This window comes from Crotalus tigris, unplaced genomic scaffold (assembly GCF_016545835.1).
Source record: "Crotalus tigris isolate CLP2741 ecotype Arizona unplaced genomic scaffold, ASM1654583v1 scf7180000024359.8030256, whole genome shotgun sequence".
Classification (NCBI taxonomy): Eukaryota; Metazoa; Chordata; class Lepidosauria; order Squamata; family Viperidae; genus Crotalus; species Crotalus tigris.
Genome location: NW_024100528.1, coordinates 3,292,581 through 3,314,948, shown reverse-complemented (window position 1 = coordinate 3,314,948; position 22,368 = coordinate 3,292,581). Strand labels below are relative to the sequence as shown.

General features: G+C 34.1%; 1 protein-coding gene across 16 annotated transcripts in view; it reads left to right on the top strand.

Moving 5' to 3' along the window:
- The first annotated feature begins 216 nt into the window (after window positions 1-216).
- ZBTB20 (zinc finger and BTB domain containing 20) overlaps window positions 217-22,368 on the top strand; it is a 553,524-nt gene continuing 531,372 nt past the window's right edge. For 12 of the 16 annotated variants that reach the window (XM_039327291.1, XM_039327288.1, XM_039327277.1 and 9 more), the window contains exon 1: window positions 455-4,306. The gene's annotated coding sequence lies outside the window, so the exon portion shown is untranslated. Of the gene's footprint in view, window positions 433-454; window positions 4,317-22,368 lie in introns of those variants that run through there. The other 4 variants (XM_039327278.1, XM_039327284.1, XM_039327286.1 and 1 more) reach the window with 4 other exon arrangements.

Below are 22,368 nucleotides of genomic sequence, written 5' to 3'. Positions count from 1 at the left end.
AAAAGATCATTTAGAACCAATCATTTGCAAGCTTGGGTCACTTTGGCAGCTCGCCCGGGCAAATGAAACAAGAGTTATTAAAAAGGTCAGCCTTAATCATATGCATATCCTCCAATGATAAGCATCAGTGATGTCTGATTGACAAACTTCAAGACCAATACACTGGGGACATAACGGAGATTTATTTTCTTAAAGGCTGGAACCACTCCAATGAGAAGGCAGTAAATATAGGCGGATGAGAGGGAAGGATTATATGGTTGTTGGGGGACGCGAACTCACTTCGGAGTGGCAGGGGTGCCAGCTAATCGAAGAGTTGAGCGGACCGAGTGGGCGGGACTAAGGGCCAATGAGAGCGTCGCCTGAAGGGAGGGTGGTGGCTGGTCTACATTAAAGAGTTGAATTGGCGCGGGAGGCTGACAGAAGATGAGAGAGGTATCGCTCTTCCGGGGTCAATGGGGGGTGAGGAGGTGTGGTTGGTTGAGACTCCGCCCTCTCCAAGGGTAGTGAGAGGGGAAAGCAATTAGGGTTATGTGTAAAAATAAAACAAAATAAAAGCTCTGAAAGACTAAAACGCAAGTGAAACCCTTGCAAATCTCGTGGGAAGTAGACCTGCCCTGCGTTCAGGGAACTTTACTCCCGAGAAAGTGTGAATGTCAAGAGCTGCGTGTTAGATCAGGAATAAGTCCCACTAGTTTAATTGAGATTTTCTTTCGGGGAAGTGCGCATAGTGCCCTATAGCCTTACATACTAGATCCGTGCGAACGGGGTAGCGAGGTAAGGCTGCAGTTCTTCGCGCACTTCTTTGGGAATATGTGCTTGGAAGTTTGTTTAGGAACCCCGCGTTAGGTTCTATCGTAACTTTGCATGCCGAGAACCTTTCGTCCCATGCACGGCTTACACTTATGCATACGGATCCGGACGCAGACTCACGCAGTGGGAAAGTAGTCGTGAAATGCAGTGATGGATCCCGCTTCCTCCACCCAAGTTTTCTTGGGTCGGGCTGATTTCAGGAAGCGCACTCTTTTCTCTATAAAAATGCTTGATATTCATGTCCGAGCAGTGTGCCAGGGTTGTAAAAATTGGATCGGAAGAAAGCTAAATAGATCTTGCAGAACAAACTTGGCACTAGCCAAACCGAACCCAATGCATGCTTGTTCTGAAAACAGTCCTTTTCAGTTCAGGGGGAGTTTCTCTTGGGTATACTGAACCCAGGATTAAAAACACATTCGCATGTTTGCGGCCGATTCCTATTCTCCATCTTGGAACATTGGCTTTAGTGCCAGCCACATTTTTTCTGACCAACGCTATTTAATCTAGTAATTTTTTACCACCTTCCTCAATAAAAGAATTCCTCGGGTCTGGAATTAAAGATGCTTCCTTAATAATGGGTTTAAAATAATAATGTAACTTGGAGAAAAACTAATTTAGAAAGTTCAGGATTAAACTTGAAAGCTTTCAATGAGTATTTCTATTTTACAGTGAACTTAATTTATGTACTCACTGATCATAAATTTCAGCCGAGGATAACGTGCCTCTGGCTAGAGAATAGGGCAATAATGAATGTGGATATGAAAAATCTGCGTGTGATCAAATCTTTAATTTCACTGTCTTGATAAGAATTAGAACAGGAGGTCATCTGATCCACCAGGGCATACTTCTGTTGGGTAGGATAGCAAAATTCAGTTTCTGTTTGAAACATTGGGCTGGAAGTGGGATGAATGCAGTTTGTGGCTTGCTCTCAGTTTCTAGTTTTATTCTTTCACTCTTGTCCATTAGCTAAGATATGCTTCATTTCATTTTGCTTCTTGATAGACTAGAAAAGAGCGGGTCTTGCTCCAGCTTTCCTCGTCTCTAACTCAAAATAGTTAAATTCAATTCTGTCTGTTGGAGGAGAGAGATCCAGGAATGTAAGGAGCAAAATAAGCTGGTGTTGAGTTACAGGGGGAGAGAAAAAAATAGTAAGCTGAGTGGGGACCAGAAATGCTAAGTCGCAGGCAAAGCTATGCCCATTGAAGAAAAAGTGTGAAGTTACCCCGTTTGAACTTTGGATGTGGGGTAAGCAAATACGTACTATAACTAAAGGATCTGTCTGATGTACTTATTAAAAGTCTTCATATTTTTTATTTTATTTAAAAAGTAAGATAGAACAGGGTAAGAACTAAAGCAATCGATAGAAATTGTATGTATACTTCTGAATAAATTTCATTAAACGTGGTTACTATATTTTGTAACCTGCAAAGTTAGCTTAATAACGTTACACAAAAAGCGTGTTAATTAAATGTTATTACTAAAAAAGTGGACATTTCTGCATTATATAATGATTAATGTAGATTAGAAACAACTTGATTCTCTACTAACAAATGAAATCCCTTCATATTCATTCGATAACTCAATGGACTACTTTCTAAGTAAACAAGTAATTAAATAAACAAAAATTTTAAGTAGTCTTGTTTTATCCAGATTGGAGAAACCTCTTTAATTAATACAGGATTTTTTCCTTCACTTATCAGGTAAGTATTTATCAGTAATGCTCTTCTAAATCCATTTCCTTCCTGGATTAGATTTGAAAGCTTGTACAATGTAGAAAATAAGTTTAGACTTAAGTAAATTATTTTTCAAAAAAACAAGTATAGCTGTTTCATCTATTGTGGTTGCTATTGTGCCTTTGATTTGTATTTAGTACAGAATTTTACCTATTGTTTTCCTTATGCTTCTGCTTTCCCTATCAGCAAACTGCTAGAAATTTCTGGTTACCCTGCAGTCTGAAAACAGATCATAAAAGGAAATGGGTAAAGCAGTTAAGCTCCCCCCCATCCTGATATAGTTCAGGATCCCTGAAAAGAGACTATATTTCCCATTTTCCTTGTAGTAAAAAAAAAATATGTGTACCTGCAGTTTAAGGTAGCATCAGTAATATCTGAAAAAAGATGAAATCCTGTCAGGGTTTCACAAAAACAATTTTAATATCTTGCAGAATGAATTGTAACAAATAAAGAAGGACAAACTTTAAATGTCATCTATTTGGAAAGCTTTAAAATACATTAATAACTTGGAGTTTAAAATATGGGTCCTAAATGATTTCTGTGTTATACGTTTATGGTAAGTATTAGTGTCTTAATCAGTTTCCAGATGTTGATTATATATGCCTATTCTTCCAGCAAATAACTACATATTAAAGGTCTGGCAATTGTGATCCACCCATTTTATAAAAGAAATGTATTTGAAAAATGTTGGTATTATGCAATAGGCTTTGGAATGCATAAAAGCCATTTTCTCCACTGTGCTGGACTAATTCCCAGCAGTGCAACTATAGTGCATGTTGCAGTTTTATGTCTGTGAAAGACAGGGAGGTTTGTAAATAGTTTGCTACAAGAAGGTTACTTCCAATTTATCTCAGCATACAGTTAAGATAAAGCTTAATAAACCTTGATATTTTTATAAAATTGTATATTCATCTGTGAACTATAACTAAAACACTAATTAATAATTACCGTAACATTGTGATCTAGAAATGTTGATTTAGAATGTCTCTTCATTAAAAAAGGAGGAGACAAGTAAAATTCTAAATTATTGATGTATTTTAAAGATTCCAAAGTAGATGACATCCTAAGCAACATCTAAAAGTTACTTTATTATTAATTTTTAAATATATTAGCTACCGATGTCACATCATTCCCCCTCCTGGTGACTTAAAGTAAGCTAAAATGCAATGAAACCTTGATGGTTAAAAAGTGACATTGTTACAAAGTATCCTTGAGAATGTCTTCTAATTAACTTGGATCATTCCAACATGTTGTGAGTCAAGCCATACATAAGATGAAATCTTGCACTATGAGTAATTGAGTCACTCCCAAGGAGATCATACCTCTACAGCAATTTTTTAAAAAAACATGTAAGCTTCAGAATGCTAAGGGTTAATGCCATTTATGTCATCCACACTCTTACAATAGTATGAGGTTTATGCTACAGCGCCACAAGGGAACTATTGCTAGTTTTTAGGAAAGAAGAGAAAAGTTACATTTTGCCACAGTCTGATAGCTACTGGAACCCTGTGGCATTGGGTATGTCAAACCTCTTTCTGAAGGTTCTTTCAGTAGGTCATAAATTAAAAGGGCTTATGAATGCTTGTAAATATATATTCTTGCTCCTTAAACATATATAGAGTTTGTATCAAGGATGCTGTATGAAAATGCAAAGATAATCTCTTAGTTTTTTTCTTTCTTCTTTCAAATGTCACCAATCCCTTGGCTCAACTGCCCTCAACTGAGATGTACCTGCTTTTTGACTGAACCCATTTCTTTTGAGGGTGAGTGGAGGTAACCACATTAATTAATTAATAATGTTCCTCTTCCATTATATTAAATATTTTAATTTTGTGGCAATACTTTTAAGATATTACCCAAGCCTTCAGATACAAGTGGGTCTGAGGCCACAGGTTGGCGTCTTTAAGACTTTGACATTATATAAAGGTTATAAGATCATGTAGAGCAGAAGTGGGGATGTCATATAACTTCTCCTTTATTGATAGATGCCTGCAGTGATAAGGTGTCCCCATGGCTACCAGAAACTCTTAGTTTTGTATGGAGTACTCCAATCCTTCAGAAATTGTACCACTGAATTTTGAAAAATGTATGATTTCTTAATGTTTTTCAATGGAAGATATCCTCCTTCCCTAGCATGCAACAATTTACATAAGCCGAAAAATCTTTTCCCCACCCAAGTCATGGGAGAAAAACCTATGTTACACTATCCCTACTTTTTTTTTAAATCTATCTATCATGTCAATCAGTTTGTTGGGGAAAATTTTGTTATACTTCTAATTAGGCATTAAGTTTTCAGGATTGGATTCTGTACCCAGATTCCTGGAAGTAAGATCCATTAAACTGTATGTGTATACTTAACGTGTATATTTAAATATACCATATTTAATATGTATACATTACTTGTGGCTTAAATTCAAGAGTAGGCAAACTTTCATGTTTATATGAAACAAAGTGTTTGTGATGAAAACAATTCTTGTAAAATTATGCTATTCTCTTTTGTAAAAACACTGGAATAATATCAGCATTCCGAGACATAATAGGAATTGTGAGCTGGTAAAATAGACCAGGTTTAAAGAAGCTCTAAAAACTTTTTTAAAAATCCAAAACTTTATTTAAATAATAAATTTACAGTATATTAAAGTTAACAGTTATGGAAAATAATTCAGATTCCCAAGAAGGAGGGAATACATTCCAAAGACAACAAGGTTGTGTGGAAGAAAGAGGGTGAAAACAGCTCCTCCCTAATTGTCCCCTAGAATCTATGTTTTATGGTGCAAGTAGTCTGCTTTAGTTTGGCCAGATTTCTGTCCATAAGTAAGGAAAATTAAAGGAAACTGCTTCAACATTTAGGTGATTTTAAAGTGTATTTTTGTACATCAAATTAACAGAGTAACACTGTGCATTTCAATAGCAGTTCATGTTTCTGGAGTTCAGCTTTGCAAACATTAATAAGTTAAGACAACTCACTCCCTTGTATTAGACAATATGCTCATTTTCAATAGATAATTAAACTATGGAAAGGTTAATAGTACTATTGTCTATAAAGCTTTGTTCTTTGAAACTTGGGACTAAAGTTAATGGGAAATATGGTAATGCCACATATTGACATATCATAGTCTAAAAACGGAGTCAATAAATATCCTTAAAATGAAAATATGTTGATATTAATTTTTGGACACTTCAGTTTGTTATAATTAGCATCTCACAACCTAAAAAGTGCATCTTGACATAATGATCAAGTTATCAACAGGAAGTTTTTCTTTTGTAAATAACTGGTATGTAGGCATGATGGTGTTGAATCTAAGATAGATCGAGACAGGCTAGATAACTTTGGATAGCACTTTATCTCATCAGAGCCCTAATTGAATTTGTTTACTGATTCCATTGGTTCTTAGATAAAGCCAACATTTTATTAGATAATTTAGAATGTTATTCCAAGAATGGGAAAAGAGGGCCTGTTTGGTGTGGTAGTTCAGGTGCTGGCCTAGACCAGGAGGCTGTGAGTTGTAGTATTGCCTTAGACCAGTGATTCTCAACCTTTCTAATGCCGCGACCCCATAATACAGTTCCCCATGTTGTGGTGACCCCCAACCACTTATACATCACCGGGTGCCAGGGGCGTGGCCAAAGAAAAGGGGGAAAAATGGCGGACAGCCTTGTTTGGTGACCCCCATGAAATGGTCGTTCGACCCCAAATGGGGTCCCGACCCACAGGTTGAGAACCACTGCCTTAGACATACTGGTATTATTTGTGTCATAAAATGTTTTGTAAAATTTGCCAAATTTCAAGGCCACGGGAATCATGGGTTTTGGATTTTTGACATATTCTATAAGTTAGTGCATTTGATTCAAAAATTGTTGGACTATTATGCATCATTTCACCGAATTAAATATTATGGGAACAAGAGTTTTAGTATTATATAGATATTCTTACAATCCATATCAGTAATTGGTATGTTAATGAATTCCTGGTTATTAGTCATTCATCATGGTACTCCTGAATTAGTCAATACCCATTTCCTTTAAAGTTAGAAGAATTGGGAGAGGGGGTTGTCTGTTCCTTATAGATTAGACCAATAGAATTGCTTTGTGTGTCTGCAACTAAACATTTCTAATAACTGTTGATCAATCCTGCACACTTGGCTTGGAGGAATTTTAGTCCATCCCTCCTTATAGAACAGTTTTAATTCAGGGGTGTTGGATGGCTTCTTCACATGAACTACTTCAGGTCCACAATATTTCTCGAGGATTAAGGTCGGGATTTTGATTTGTACGTTCCAAAACATTAACTTTCTTCAGATTTAACTATTCTTTGCTACATGATCATTTTCCTTTGAGCTTCAGTTCATGGAGGGATAGCCTGATATTTTTCTAAAGAATTTACTGGTACAACCAAAACCATCACTATTCCATCAATGATGGCAGGCCATCATAATCCAGGTGCAGAAAAGCTGGATAAAATCATGATATTTCCACTACCACCACCATGTATTACAGAAGGAATAAGCTGCAATGCACTATTTGCCTTTTGCGAAACAATGTTTTTCATTCAAATCAGAGATTTTGGTCTCATCCATCACAGAACACTCTTCCAATAGCCCTCTGGTCTTATCCACATGGTTTTTATAAAGTATAGGTGGGAGCAATGTTCTTTTTGGACAGCAGTGGCTTTATCATTGCACACCTGTTAATGCATACTATTGTTGTTCATTGTTTTCTTGATGAATGAACACTTCATTCATCAAAAGTAAGTGAGGCCTTTAATTTCTTAGACATTATCCTGGGTTGCTTTGAGACCTCCTGGAGTTTTATACACCTTGCTCTTATGTATCTTCCCTTGGTTAAACACTCCTGGCAAGGGAAGTAATGGTGTATTTAATTGCCTCCATTTGTACGCAATCTGGATGATAGATAATAAACTGGTGGAGACCAAACACTTTGGAAATTGCTTTGTAATCTTTTCTAGATTGGTGTGCATCAACAACTTTTTTTGGAGGTCTTTAAACAATCTGCTTTGTTTGAGCCATTTCTGTGTATCTGTGTCGTGAAGTTCAGACTTTTATAATGAATGCCCAGAATAAGGTAGGACTTTCCACTCTCCCATTTGATTATTATCCCATTGATTGAAACACCCAATTTTAATTTATTCTTTAAATGAACTGGTAATCCCAGAAATTCACACACTAGCTTTTAATAATTTTTCTCAATAAATCAGTGAAGGTTTATTTGTTTAACTGAGTTCCTTTATCTAGTTTTAGGACTTGTTTGGAGAACATTTTAGGTCACAGGTATTTTTTGACTTATGACTGTTCAAAGTTATGATGGTGCTGAAAAAGTGACTTATGACTGGCCCTCCCACTTATAACCATTGCAGCAGCATCTGCAGTCAGGTGATCAGAATTTGGGCACATCAGCATCCATATATGACAGTTGCATCATCCTGGGACTACATGATTACCATCTACAACCTTCTGACAAGCAAAGTCAGTAAAAGAAGCTGGATTCCTTAATGACTGCATGATTTGTTTAATGGCTGCAGAAAAGTCATAAAATCAAACAACTCACTGAATGACCACATCACTTAGCAACAGAGGTTGTGGGCCTAATTGTGGTCCTAAATTAAGGAGTACCTATATTTATGAAGAAATAGCAATAGACATATATACCGCTTCACAGTGTTTTACAGCTCTCTCTAAGCGGTTTACAAGGCATATTGCCTCCAACAATCTGGCTTCTTATTTTACTGAAGGATGGAAGGTTGAGTCAACCTTGAACCGGTGAGATTCAAACTGCCGAACTGCTTGCAGTCAGTAGAAGTAGCTTGCAGTACTGCATTCTAACTATTGCACCACCACTGTATTCAAACTATTGCACCAGAATATTAACAATTCTATAGAGTTCACACTGTATATATCTTAGTTCTATATAAATGTATAATGAAACATATATAGGAGTTGCAAGAATTATAGGAGTTAAAGAAATGAACAGTTGAGAGAGGAAGCAATCAAGTCATCCTCTGAAAAAGCCTCAAAGCAATGTATCTGTAAGCTAACACATTGTCTCTTACTCCCAACCAGCACATCTTAATTGTAAATGGTAGATTACCATGTTTGTCAATGAAAGTTGGAAGGGGAAAAAAATGACTGGCTATATTGTACAAATGCAATATACGAAGCTATATACAAAACTTTAGTAGTAAGATTGTCAGACTATTGTTCCATGATAGTAAATTTATTAGAAATGGGCCAATGAGCATGTTTGGCATATTTAAAGTATCTTGTGACATGTCAAAATGGCTTTACGATAAGAGTCATAAAATGGCTATTTTGAGTATTCATTTTTTTTAGAAAGAAACTTGGAAAATTGTTCCTTGTAATTCCTTCTAACCATTCAGAATGCTAGTCTACTTCGTCTTTTTTGTGTAAGTGGCACATTTCCAAATAAAGCATTGCTGCAGCCACCAACAATTTCTATTTTCTAAGAATGTATGTCAAACCTCTATGTAGAAGCCCAGAGGCAACTTTGGAAACAAATATAACATTGGACATTCAAACTGGCTTCTGCCCCTTCGAGACTTGTGATTTATTGTTAAAAGTATTAATACATACGGAAATTAAATTTGAGTAAGGTAACTTGGTATCTGAAATTCATGAATGCGTACCCTTGGATCAGCACAAGTTCAAGGAAATTTTATAAATAAATTTCCATTGAAATAAATACATTTAAAACAAAGAGTATGGTGCACTTTATTTATTTATTGATTGATTAATTTGATTTCTACAGCCGCCCATCTTAGCAAATGACTCTGAGTGGCTCATTTATTTTGTTCATTTTTTAAAAATGTGGCTAAATCATGAATGTATCAACATTCTGGAAAGATCCTATATACCACATTACAGCAAATCCTGAAGCATAATTTCATTTTGGTATGTATATATATTATCCCTTTAAATTGTGGCGTTTTCCATATCCATATTGTTTTGCATGATAGCTCCTAAAATATGACTGGACTTGTAATTTACCGTTCAAAATTTCTATGATTTGCTAGTACTCATAGAAATCTATATAGATTTTTTAATACAGTATCTTTTGCTAAAGAAGCTCCAATAAAGCAGAAAGGGCTTTCAGGAAGTAATTTGATAGCAAGATAGCAATAACAAGTGGTTACAAAAAAAAAACAAAAAACAAAAAACAATTGCTTTTGTACATAGCTTTTCTAAGGAAGGAAAAATCACATGAACAAAAGGAATGTAAAGTGCAGAAAGAACAAACTGTGTATGTCCTGTTTTTTAAACAGTACATATAAAATCACAAGACAAAATGTGAAGCGAAATGTGTAGCAGATTATATTTCAGATGTGGAAGAATTATTCATTTGAGAGGGAGGGCTATCCTCCAGCAGTCAGCAGTGTGAGACTGAACAAGAGTATGATTAAATTGTACAACAGGGAAGTGAATCCAAAGCTCAAGGTGTCATTTTTTCTATTGGGATTGTTAAACACATTATTTCCTCCTGTTACAACAGAAATTTTATACAAAGGGTTGCTTAGGCATATTAAATATCTTTAGACACCTTAATAAAACTCCAAATATGTAGGATTATGACTTTTTTTTTAAAGGAGGGGGTAAGAATCCTATTCTTTCCATTTGGAGTTGATACAAAAAATACATTGCAATTATCATATATAGGTGACACTGACTATAGTGTAAGAAGAGGCCTGCAAAAATGCTTTTGTTAAACCATTTTTCAGCACACAAAAGCACTTGATTGGCACTTCACTGATTTAATGGCCCATTTGTAATGCAGAAAGAACATCACCAAAGATTGTAGCATTATCTTAAATTTAATAATTGAATTTATAACTGCAAAAATCCAAGATTTCTGACACACAGAAAATTTTTGGAGAGCATGAATGGGAGAAGTTGTAATTTTGATGTCTAGTCTTTTACCTCTATGGTTTCTAATGTAATAAATTTGTGGAAAATTTGAATATAATGATTATATGCCTGAAAGTTTTTCAATGGCCTGCAGCAAATCTTGGCTGCAATTTTATATTCACTATCTTATAGAGTAAATCCTTCAGAAAAGTTTCTTAGTAAATATGAACAAGATATATCACTACAAAATGCTTATTTGCATTGCTTATACTTTTTTGGATTTTATATTTTTCTCTGTAAGCTGCCCTGATTTTGTTTTTACAATAAAATGGAAAGGGGATGTTGCCATCTAATTTAGTCATTATTAAAAAATATTAAAACAGGATCTATTAGAATCAAAAATATATTTGTTAACATTTATTTGCAAATGGCATGTAAACATTAGACTCTATGCAATTTAGTAATGTCTTTCATATGCTTTTAATAATATGGTTTTTTTCAAATGTGTTTGCATGGAGTTTCCAAAGAATTTAAATATGTCAGCATCTTCCTATCAAGAGTTGAAGTCCAGAGATTTAGCAGTGTACATTATGGCAACCACACTTTTCTTTGTGGTGCTTCTATGATTTTCTAAAATTGTGCCTCCTTTTGTTTTGTCAGGTAATTCTTCACTCTATCTTATGAGTGAAATGTGCATAGTTTTTTACCTTTTTTTAAAAAAAAGACACTGCTACAAGCTTGCATTTGCTGCAAATATATATTCAAATATAAACAGAACAGTAAACTGCCTGAAATATTGCAAAGTCATGCTGCAGAGTGATTTTTGTTCATTTTCACTTCTATCTCTTAAATCAATGCCATTCATAAAAAGGTCTTTTGTCAACTCCTACTGAGTTACTGGGAAAATCTACTTTGGATTTTTCCCTTGAATGCTTCTGGCGAACTCTGTGATCCAGCTCCCTGGAAAATGGACATCTACAAATATTGAAAGTATCATTGCTTTTAAACACTCATAATTGCAAGCCATGTACAGGTGCATTTCTAGTTATATTAGGGTTAAATCATATTAACCAAAGGTAAAATGAAAATGGGTACATATTCATGAATTGTTTCATAAAATACATTTTCTTTTTTTTCTGCAGCAGCTCTTACTGCTTCTGCTCATCTCTTTTGACAAAATTTTAGACTGGCTTTCCACAAGAGCTTACAAATCAAGCAAGTTAATGTCTTCATTAAAACTGAATTGCAGTTTACTTTGGGAAAAAACATATTTAATATTTCAAGGTATTGAACACTAAACTACCATTAAGCTCTAACTAATGCATTTACTTTGCTGACACTTGCTCTCCGATGGGACATGTAGCCTAAGTTACATCGTTGGAAGTGATGTTTAGAGAATGCTACAGAGAATGTTTTAAACCAAGTTTTAGATTCTTTTATTCTCAAACTCACTTTCTATACTTGAGAACAAGTTTTAAATGGTTTATTTTTCCAAATTAATTAATCAGAAATTCACGGGCTTCTTTTTATTGTTATAATTTAAAATACCCTAAAAGTATAGGTGTACATAAGACAAGATGAAAAAGCATTTGTTTTTGAATTTGGAAGCAATATTTTGTTTGGAGGGAATAATTATTAATAATAATTATTGTAATATTAATTTTCATTATATTATTATAATATTGTAATATTAATTTACATGGCTATTGTATCTATAGATTATGAGTTGTTAAAATTCTTCTGTATGTGATGAAAACCTTCAGGATTGATATTTTTTTCTAATTGTTCTGACTGGTATTCTGAGGAAATAGCATTGTGTGTGTGTTTTTGTGTATGTGCCTGTGTCTATATACTAGTGAGATACATTTATTTTATGTATGTATTTATAATTTTTATATGTTACATGTATAATGTCCTATTACACAATTTCAAAATGGTTTACAACAGGGGTCCCCAACCCTGGGCCACAGCCGACTACAGGGCAATGGCTTATTTGGAACTTGGCTGCCCAAATGGCAGGCCGGCGCATGCGCATGCAGCTTGACTTGCATGAGTGGTGGGCTACCACATGTGCACATATGTGCACAGCTCATCTTGTGCAAGTTGAGTTGTGTGTCTGTGTGCTGGTCTGCCACTCGTGCAGCCAGGTTCCTCTCTCCCCCCCTCCAGCCGGGACGTCAAGCAACAAAGGATGGGGACCTCTGGTTTACAACACAGGTAGTCCTCACTTGCTGACTATCTCATCTAACAGTGAGAACAATTAACCAGTGGAACAGCTTGCTATCAGAAGTTGTAGGTGCTTCATCACTGGATGTTTTTAAGAAGAGGCTGGACATTCACTTGTCTGAAATGGTACAGGGTCTCCTGCTTGAGCAGGGGTTGGACTATAAGACCTCCAAGGTCCCTTCCAGCTCTATTCTTATTGAAATTGATTGATGACCATTTAAAATTATTACAGTGTAAACAAAAAACTTTTGTGACCCATCCTCACATTTACAATCATCACAGTGATTACATGATTGCTATTTGCATGTTTCCCAACTGGCTTCTCACAAGCAGAGTTAATGGAGAATGCGGCAGTAAAAGTGCAACTCAGGCTCATACGGTATCTTGCTTAATGACCAAATGGGAAGTGACATGTGATTTTCTTCTTACTGACCACAGTGTTTAGTGTTGCAATTGCTATTCCCAAATGTGGTTGCTAAGTCAGGAAGACCTGTAAATTACATAGTTTACAAACAAAGAAAGGTTTAAACAAAGATTAAACCAAGAGAGGAGAGAAGCTAAATAGTAGCCCTTCTTACACTTTCCAGAAGTAGTGCCCTGTTGAGGTACCAGGAAGGAATAAAGAATTTGCCATCTCCTCTCTGCTACATCAGTGGAGTGTTGTGATCCTTGAACTATCTTCAAATATTGAAATGCATATTTTACAGAACAGGAAACAAAATGCAGTTTTTAAACTATAGTTCTTTATTCATATATCTAAACATACAGAGCCTTATACCTAAATTGTTTGCATACATGTGAATGTGTATGCAAGAGCAAATTCACTTGAGAATGATGTATCTGTTTTACAGTATTGTGTGGAGAATATGCTGAATCACATTGCCTATCTTTTGTGATTCCTACATGTAGCATTTCTAAAAAACCTATTCAATGACTTTCAGAACGTTTAAATAGTATTGTCTCTTATTCTATTTGATATGTCCTGATGGAAATATGGCACACAGGCAGATGCTGCATTAATAGTCAACTTCTATATCCAAAAAGCTGACACAACATCCTATTTTTCTGTTTGTATGACCTATGATAATTACACCAGTACAGTTGAGGACCATAAAAAAGATTTTTTTAAAAAATTGGCCAAAGTACCATCTCTAAAAAAGATTTTTAAGGAAGGGATTATTCTTACTTATTATTTTTTTCTGTCTTTATTAGACTATATATATTTCACTGTTCAGAGCAAAAGATAAATGGTCTGATTTGAAGTGCCAGTAAAATGTGTGACAGGATACTTGAATGTTTTATTCTCATCGTACTAAAGAATAATTAAGATGTAAAGAAAAGGGTGAGTCATTAGAATTTTAAAACAGAAATTTTGGGATCCTATGGCTGCAATTCTAAATACACTATTATGGAAGTAATTTGTGACTGGCACTTCTAAATACGTATCTTTAAAAGCAGGCTGTAAGTGGCAGGTTAAGCTTTTGTGCATTGGAAAATCAGACTTTCAGAGCAATTTGTCTAATGTTGAAGGCAGAACATGGTGCAGCTGTTTGGGATAGGGCTCGATCTTGTTTTTGCATAATAACTCTGAACAAAAATGATAATTTGTTTTTAAAATAACACATGAAGAATCTGGACTCTTACTGAAAAAGCAAGCAAAATGTTGCAAATTATCAAACTGTAGCATTGACTCTTAAAAGTAGTGATTAATAAAAATGTTGTCTTCTTGTATTTAAAAAAAAACTCATCCACTCTTAGATACTAAAAACAGTTCCATAAAATCTACTGTTTAAAGTTTAACATGTTTGTTAATATTTTAAAGTAAAATGAGAATACAGCCGTTCTATCATTGATAGTTCAGCTTTATTTTTAACCAGATTGTGTTTGTTTCTGTGGAACAAACAAAAATGAAGAACAAGTTGGAGGTCCTGGCTTTAATTGATCTAATTGCTAGCTTGTATTTTTTTTTCTTAGATACAGTTATGTGAAATAAACTAATATTCAAACTTTTTGAGCATTGTGCCCTTTAGAACAGATGGTTTAACAGAACTATACAGGCAAATTATAATGTAACAATTAATTTGGAAGTCAACAATTATTTCCTTATAGAAATCAAAACACCTTGCTTTATATTTTTGCAAACATATGGGACAGACCATGTGACATCTCATAAACTAAAAAAATTTTTGACTGTCATAGAGCAGAATTATTGTTGGGTTGTGGTGGTCTTTACTGTTAGCTACAAGAACAATTGTTAGTAGTTGGAAATGGTGTATACAAGAAAGTTTTCTCATGTTGACCTCTTCAAACTTTTACCTTAAAATAGGCTCATCCTGCTGATTACAATTATAGGAATCCATGATAAGTGGATTTAAAGCTGTAGCTTTATATGACAGCTCTTTGTAATGATTACTGCAATAAAGCTTTCTTTAGATTTCAGAATATGTTGTTTCCTTTTTTAAATTCTTGGAAATAACATGTCATACACATGTTACTAGAGCATAATAAAGCTGATATTTGGGTTTATCTGACTTTGTCAAACCAACATTAAGGATAATCTGTTGTATTTATATAAACTTTCCTAGAATATAGTTACTGGACTGGGAATGTCATTCAGGATCTTCCCTAGGCTAAGTTTCTGTATATTTATAAGTTTCTGTATATAATGTCATTCAGGATCTTCCCTAGGCTAAGTTTCTGTATATCTTAGGAAACATCCTTTTAAGAAAGTAAGATATACCTCTAGATAATTTTTTTTTTCAAATTTGGCCAATTATCTCTTTACAAGTGAAATAATGAGGCAAATACAACATGCCTGAATTCCTTCAGGCTATTTTTGTAGAAAATGTACCTTCATTTTAACTGTGAATTAAACAAACAAACAAACAAACAAACAAATAAATAAAATTTATCAAAGGGAGATATGAAAAATCTGATGATATTTTAGTCACCAGTCATAAATCAATAAAGTAAGTGTATATTTACATATATTTGAACAATATTTGATCATTAAAGATGAAGTAAGTTTTAGGAAAGGCTTATTTCCTAAACAGGTGTACTCAGAAACAAACAAACAAATAAATACATTTGCATTGAACAACATTTTCTGTTACATCCTTGTTTACCTTGTGCAAGGTTTGATATGGTGGCAGTGTTTAGAATGCAGTACTGAAGGCTAACTGCCCACTACAGGAGTTTAATCGTGACCAGTTCAGCCTTCTGAGGTTGGTAAAATGAGGTCCCAGATTGTTTGGGGGGGGCATATGTTGACTTTGTAAACAGCTTAGAGAGGGCTGTAAAGTACTATGAAGTAGAATAAAAGTCTATGTGCTATTGCGAAGGCTTGACTGCGAGAATATTATTTAATATAGTTCACCCAGATGCCCTATATGAGGGAGATGGGCAGTTAAGAACACACACACATATATATTGATATATGTAATATAGCTAGTTAATTGTTAATATTACTGACATCTGATTTGCACAAATAAGTTCAACACTAGAATGTGCTTAAAACACATTCTGATTGTAAATAGTCACTGGATACTTTTGTGAAGGGCAAAGAGACTAATCGATTTTTTTCCTGCAATCCAGTTGGTGAGCCATAAAAGGAGACTTTTAAGAAAATAAACCTTCTTTTCTTCTTGTAAATCTGATTAACACACACACACACACACACACACACAATTTTGGTGACTCATCACTATACATTAATATCAGTATTTCCCTATTGTTAGTAGCAATTTTATTTGCATTTATATTAGTATTTCTAATATTAGTATTTCTTTTAAAGATAAAATTATATATTTCTCTTCTACAAATTTAAAAGGTAGTGTAAGTGGATATGAATCTTTGTATACGAAAGAGAATTTGAATATGAAAAAGAGAACAGGAGAATGTGCCCCACACTCATAGTTGCTAATGTTCCTGCCCTAATCCTGCCCATTGCTTTCGGATGCAATAACTTTACTAAGATTGTCTTTGAAGTTGCTGAAGAAACAGCACTGGTATTATACTGTACAGTTTAGCCCTTCTTTCTTGTTGAAGAGGACTCCTTCAATTACCAGGGACCATAACCACAATCCCAAGGATTTTGTTGTTCAACTCATTTATTTATTGCTTTTGAAACTTGTCTCCACCTGACTCTTTGATTGGCAGTATATTGAATAGCTATTTTCAGAATGAGCTTATCAGACATTTTCTTGTTCTAATATTGTCAGAATGATACCTTCTTTTCCTGCAGTTCATAAAATAAAACACGCCAGGCAATTTGTAGACATAAAATACATTTATTCAAGGTTGTCAGGTAATGTTGGGTGATATCTCCCTTCTTACAGATGTTTTTTAGTTTAAATCTAGGCAATCATTATCAATAGGATGAAATGCATTAGTTTATTTCGATAGTTCATCCTCTGTCAGCATGATCATCTTCCTCCTGTGGAATCCTACATTGGTGGCCTTTCACCATCTTCAAAATTAATATTTCTATTGCAAAAGCATTATCATATAATGCGCATCCATCAATTTACATAGCTTTTCTTTACTTCCCACAACCACATAAAAACACCAAACAGTATAATGTATGAATAATAATATTAGGCAGTAATTATACAGCTATGCAGACTTCTTTTTCTGGCACAAAAGTAAACATCTGTATTAGAAAATGTATATATTTTAATAAGAATTGCATCTACGTTTCTTTGTGTAAATTTATTAGAAACATAGCTATTTCCCCACTATTCATTAGGTCTCTCCTAGTTTTTTTTAAAAAAGGATATGCAAAAATGTAAAAAAGAAAAAGCGCATAAAATATCTGTTTTATACACTAAATATGACCTGTTATGAAATTAACATTTAAATTAATATTCAAGTCATCCTGCTTAAGAATTTAAAGAAATAGGAAATTAAAGATATTTCATTTTAAAATTGTCTCACTTCCTTATATCTAATGGCTGTCTTTAGAATCTCTTCTTTATTTTTAAGAAAGTTGTTGGGACAATTTAGACATAAAGTTTGTCAATTCAGCTGGCCTACAGTACTTTTAAACTCCAATTTTATAAGATTCCAATATTGCTTAATATATTGATAGTCAAGTGAGATATTCTATGCAGAATAATAGTCTAGATTAATGAGGTTTTCAGTATTACCAAAACCAGGGGTGTCAAACCCGATCACATTGTGGGCCATATCGGGCTGTATTGGGATTTGTTTTGCCCTTGTGGGGATAGGCTGGGTATGGCCTGTGTGGGCCGGATGCGGCCTGAAGGCCGCCTGTTTGACATGCGTAACCAAAACATTCTGAATAGCTCCTTTTATTGTAATAATGGATTATGTACTTTCCTATTAATTTGCTTATAGAAACTACTGATTATTCATGATATGTAGGCTAAACCTTAGGTTTAAAAATATACATAATCCTTGTTCAGCGTTTATTTTTTAGAAACAAAGTGACTGTAAAAAGATAAATCTACAGTTGCAATAATCTATCATGCCTTGAATTCCTATAATATATTTCTTTAAAAAAATAGTTGAGAAAACTATCTCAGAATATCTTACTTGATTGGTTCCAGATTTCTATAAACTCATATTCAATACGGCATCTTTATCAAGTTTCATTAGCGATATGTTTAATAACAAAAGGCAATATTGTCTTTTATATGGTAGTGCCTGATCTTGATTCCAATATCAAGTTAAAGCTACTCTGCTCTGTGATACAGTTCATTACAAGTCTGGAAACATTTTGAGACATATCTTATTTTAGCAAACTCTTTCAGATTTTTCATGGTTTATTAGTGTTTTTTATATTGCTGGATTTTATTTTTATTTGTATTGCATATGAACACTTATAAGCTGCCTATAGCTTAAAAATGAGAATGGATGGCATGTAACTTCTGAATAAATAAGTATGGGTCAATTTGCTTATGAGAGTAAGATAGATTATTGATTAGCACACACAAATTTAGAATTTCTGAAAACTTAGACAATGCTCTGTTTAGTTAACACTAAAGTTTATTTTGGACTCAGCATATTTGACCCCAAATATCCTAAGAGTTGTGTAGAACTGGCCAAGTCTATTAAATTACTCCAGTGATCCCCATAATAATGATGAATGTCTTTCATAACTCTCTTCATAATTAATATAGGCTTCATTGTGGCCACTACTATTCTCATATTGATCATCTCAGCCATTTAAATTGGGACTGGTAAAGCTGTCTCTGTTTACTCTGCTGAGCAGACATTTATTTTATTTGGATAGCTCTCATCATTTGTAAATCATGTTGGGGATATTGACTGTCATGGAAACTACAGGTATTTCAGTGCTTTTGTGATGCAAGAGCTGGAGCCTTTTTAGCATTTGAGGTTAATGCTTTGCTCTAGGTTTTTTTTAATATGAAGACCTATAAGAGCTTTATGAACGCTAATTAGTCAAGCTTTTCAGAGGAGCATTAGCAGCCTTGTTTTTACTCATGGCTAAGGCTACATTCCCCCCCCCCCCCATGTCTCTGAAATATGTTGAATGCTGCAAGAGCTAGGCTTGTTCCTTTACAAACACATGCTAATTGTATCACATGCACAGTTTTCTACAATATATGCACAGTTTAATTGTATGTCAAGACAGTTTATTTTTGTGTGGGTGTACACATTCACCTCTTACATCTTGAGTTTTGACTAAACTATACATTCCATCAAATACATTGGAGATGTTACAGTAGAAACTTTTGCTCATTTTACTGTACGTGACAGTTGTGTAAACGCTGTTACCATTTCTTACTAACAGCGCTGAATCAAAAATAAGTTGGGATTAAATTATATTTTGTTTGTGATATTTTTTTGTTAATATATAATCATCTTATCATTTTAGTACTGGATTATTTCATTCTTACTCCTGTGCTATATGTAGAGCTGTGTCTTAAGAGAGTCATCAATAAATTATTGAAATTCCTGCGTCTGTCTTATATGGAGTTGATGAATTTGGTGATTGCGGTCAGTATACAATAGTTCTGTGGAATTGCAGAAAAGATTGCCACAAGTATCCTGAAAAAGTCAAGTCACCAGAACTACAGTATTTATTTGCACATTTCTATACATTGCGAGAGCAAGAAGCCAGCTTACATACAAAATTGATTGCAGGACAAATAAGGTTTGAGTTGTATATGTTAACGGTATATATTATCTCAGCCCTAGAGGGAAATAGTGAATTTTTGTATGTTTCTTCTGTCCTTTGTTTTTTCGAATAAGAGATTGATATTTGAACCTCAATGTGCTATCTAAATTAATTCAATATAGCAACAGAATGTGTCATTAGGAAAAATACGTTAATCATTTTGTTGATTGTAAAATATTTTTTAAAAATATTTTAATATTTATTTTAAATGGATGATAATTAAAAACAGTTAACTAATTACTAAACTGCAGTTTATAAATCCATTTTAAAAATGTTTTGGGAGAGAGTTTGGGTTGACAATGGGATTATTACCCTTGATCAGTCAATCAATCAATCATTGTCATTTAAACCTTTGAAAGGACAGAAACGGAATATAAAGTGTCCCAAACTTACGAGTGTCAGTATATTTAACTTTTATTGTTATTACTTTTTCTGTTTGAATAACATAAATTGGCTGCCTAATAAATCCATTTTAATATATTTTATAGGTTAAATATTCAGTTTATAAACAATTAAAGAACTTTACTAAAATGAATATGGATAATTTATAATAAAATTAAGACCTGGGATTTCCTTTGGCCATTCAAGAGTCCCAATTCTTTTTAAAAATGTTGGATGTGTTTCTTACATTTTAAAAATAAGATTAAAGCCTCCAAAAATGATTTAAAGATATTAGTGTGCTGTTAATTATGTTCAAAATGGAATTAACTTATGTCTTGATGAAATGTGTTAAATCATATCTATTTTCTAAATCCAAATTAAGTATTCACAAAAGGATTCTGTTTCTTCGTATAGGTGACTTCTTGATATTCCTAATTCAGCTTACTGGTTTCTGTTCTCTAAGCCTGTATGTCAGAAGTTTTTATACTGATGTCCCATTCTTAAAATATATTCCTTTTGCATATATTTTTAAAGTCTTTAGAAAGACCAGAATGTTCCTCTGAAACAAGTAAAATGTTATTTATTTGAAATAAGATTTATTGTGAAATGTTGCATATACATTTTATTTCTCTTGTTTAATTCTCATTATGCCTTAACTAGACATTCCATTGGATATTCTAGATTTGCATTATATTTTTACACTTTTGTTGTCCCCTGCTGTTAGAAATCAAATATACTGTCCTCTTTTTATTTGTTGGGGATAAAAACCCCAATTTTAATCTGTTCATACAGGTATCTAATTTGAATCAGACTGGCAAACTGCAGGGCTCTTGTGCTTGTTTAATTGGTATCTTTCTCATCACATTTGAATGAACTTGCACACGCACTGCAGGATACCACTAGAGACAACTGAATAGTTAAGGCTGTCACTCTGGAAACGGGATGGTGAGATGCAGCCAAGCTAAAGAAAAGCTGGGATCAGATAGATTTTTTTTAAAGTGTCCCCTCCCCCTTTATGAGGGGATACATAATTCTTGGAAACTACTTGTCAGGACTGAGTCCATACATGGTATGTGGCATTGATAATTTTATAGACAGCCAGTTTTATGTCTAGGTATTGTGCAAATTGTGTATGTCTGCCAACAAGTATATAAAACTTTTATGTGGCAGAACTTCAGACTGACTTTGTCTTTTTTACGAAGATTGACAGGAACACACACTTGGACAATCTCTGAAAACTTCTGCCAAAATTGGTCAATGCACAGGGATGCCAGTTATAGTTCATAATTATTTGAGGATTAGGAGTTCTCTGTCCCTAGTCTACCATATGACTGCAACTTTATGGACACTTATAACAAGCAGGTTGCATTGAAACTCATTCCTAGCAGCTGATCTGCACAAGGTTGCTTGTTTAGCCTACTTCTAAGACTACATAGATCTTCTCAACCTCTCAGATGTTAAGGGATAAATTTGGTAGCAAGAAGAATTTTCTCTCATTGAAGGCTCTTCATAGAATTTAGTACTCTAAAAAAATAGGTAAAATTGCTCTTTTCCCAAAATATTAGCATAGCCTTTTCTGATCCCCATTATTGGAGTTTAGATAAACTTCAGATTCTGTATTTTGCCGACAGCAAATATTTGCTAAGAGCCAAAATGCTCCACTTTCAGATGTTTCATAATCACAGCAGATTGGTTACACTGCGTACCAAATTTTGACTTTCCTTTAATGCTGTAACTCCCTGAGATGTCTTAACTATTTGGTATTTATTTTTAAGTCGTAACTATTTTATGTGAAACTATGTATGTTCCCAGTTGTCATATATTTTTAGTAACAGGCATGTTTTTGTTTATGTATGCCACAATTGTAGTATATTACTCCTTGTGAAGTATTCTGCACCCTACAATGTTATACTATTTTCACACAATTTTCAACTTTTCCTTTCTGGGGGAGATTGTGATTATCTGGAATATTTTCAGTCACGATTCAGCCCTGGATATGGAATTGAAAGGGCATTCATTGCGCTTATGGATGGTGCATCCATCTTTATTCTTGATCTCTCGGTAGCTTTTGATACCATTAATCATGGTATTTTGGATCACCTTTGGAAACTGGGAGTGGATAGTACTGTATTGTGCTGGCTCTTCCTTTCTCTGTGGTTGATTCCAGTTGATATTT